Genomic DNA, 1,958 nt, shown 5'->3' on the forward strand with positions numbered 1-1,958 from the left:
AAACAGACACTATAGTCACTTTTTTTTCCTCTCCTCTTTCTAATCCTCTCTTATTTTTCTAACGAACGAAGTCACATGGCAGTCCAATGAGCGACACACCCGCGTTCCACCTACTTTCGCAGCCAATCCATTACTGGGCGCGAAGACGAGGGTTCCGCGGCCGCCTCACCCCCGCGGCAGACCTCGCGCGGTGGGTCGTAAGTCCGGCAGCGAGGTGCCATCACACAAGTGCTTTCATCTTGGGCGATGCCTAGCGAATTAAGGGTGAGTGCTAAGGGTGTATTGTTACTTGGGTCGGTGAATGGCTTATGGTCCGAGTCATTTTGGGGATGTTAAGGAAGTATATGCTGGAATTTTGAATATGGTCAAAGAAGGGGTTTCTATTCTCAAATAACTTGTCTGAAATCAACAGCTATAAGTATAAACTGGTATACCTAATATACGGTGCACATGTCAAGACGCAGCAAGACAGTGTGTCAAGAAATAGTGACTTCTAAAGCAAAAACAAGAATAACCTCTCTTTCGGAAATTTCGTATGTGGCAACTCCTAACATGCGGGTTGCCGGCAAAGGTGTTGGCCGCAGTTGTCGTACGGCACCGAACACCAGGCATGATGGCGCCGACCCTATAGTACTCCCAATCAGTTTCTAATTATTTCGAGACGAAAGCATCCTTGTTGCACCAAATCCGCATCTAAAGGTACATCACTTCTAATTATCCCCTTATTAAATACGACATAAATACTCAAAATCATGCTCTTGAAAAATAAAGTTAAAAAATACATAAACTGCTGCAATGATGTCACCTTTACACGTCGAAGCCCGACAAAAAACAAAAAAACAAAACAAACACCTAAGAAACAGTATACCCGACAAAATAAATATCAAAATCTATACCAAACACACCAAAAACGCCCCCAAATATTCATTATCCGACACAAACATGCCCCAAATACCCCAAAAAGCGAAATAGAAGAGACAGGTAAATAGAATCACACGCTGTTTTGCGCTCAGCCCAAAGCCACAAGTACTCCCGCATTGCCATTAGTTAAACGGAATCGCATCGGAATGTTAAACAAATCAAAATATCGCAATGGAAAGAGACAAAACAATTAATGAAGAAACAAAATATTTAGACCAACTCTCGATAAACAAAATCAAATCAAAACTCGAACGAGACTTTCGCAATCAAGACTCCTTACAAAAAAGCCCCAAAAAACAAGACCAAATTAAAGACAAAGAAAACAAGGAACAATTAAAGATCAAAGAAAACAAATTATATAAAAAACCGAAAATCAAATCTAAGAAAAAATAGAAAATCAAAGAAAACAAAATAAATATAAGAAAGAAAGACAACGAAAAAAAAAACAAAGAAAATCGAAAAAAAGGAATATTGAAGGAAAAAAAAGACCAAAGAAAACAAAGAAACCCGAAGGAAAAAATAAAGAAAACAAACAAAGAACCCGAAGGAAAAAACAAAGAAAACAAGCAAAGAAACCCGAAGAAATAAACACAAAGAAAACAAACAAACCCGAAGGAAAAAACAAAGAAAACAAACAAAGAAAACCGAAGGAAAAAAAGAAAATAAGCAAATAAACCCGAAGAAATAAAAACAAAGAAAACAAAGAAACCCGAAGAAAAAAACAAAGAAAACAAACAAAGAAACCCGAAGGAAAAAAACAAAGAAAACAAACAACGAAACCCGAAGAAATAAAAACAAAGAAAACAAACAAAGGAAACCGAAGTAAAAAAAAAAACAAAAAAAAAAAAAACTCCCAGAACAACGACGAAGGAGAAGCTCCCCGTCTCCCCTCGGCCACTTGAGACCCGGGTTATGGCGTCCTTATCGTCCTTCTAGTGGGTCCTTCCCCTCCTTCAGGACGCCCTGTGGTGGGGAGGGAGGGGGGGAGGGGGGAGAAGGGGTCCTAGAGGTGTCTGAAGGGTTGGGTGTCCTGAGTG

At 39.6% G+C, this 1,958-nt stretch overlaps 1 protein-coding gene across 1 annotated transcript in view; it reads right to left on the reverse strand.

The window, feature by feature from the left end:
• LOC113816314 (1-phosphatidylinositol 4,5-bisphosphate phosphodiesterase epsilon-1-like) overlaps window positions 1-140 on the reverse strand; it is a gene marked incomplete in the record, with an annotated part of 183,850 nt that extends 183,710 nt beyond the window's left edge. The window contains 1 exon segment of the mRNA XM_070117039.1: window positions 1-140. This exon segment is cut by the window's left edge and continues 39 nt beyond it.
• Between the last annotated feature and the right edge of the window lie 1,818 nt (window positions 141-1,958).

This window comes from Penaeus vannamei, chromosome 39, assembly GCF_042767895.1.
Source record: "Penaeus vannamei isolate JL-2024 chromosome 39, ASM4276789v1, whole genome shotgun sequence".
Taxonomy (NCBI): domain Eukaryota; kingdom Metazoa; phylum Arthropoda; class Malacostraca; order Decapoda; family Penaeidae; genus Penaeus; species Penaeus vannamei.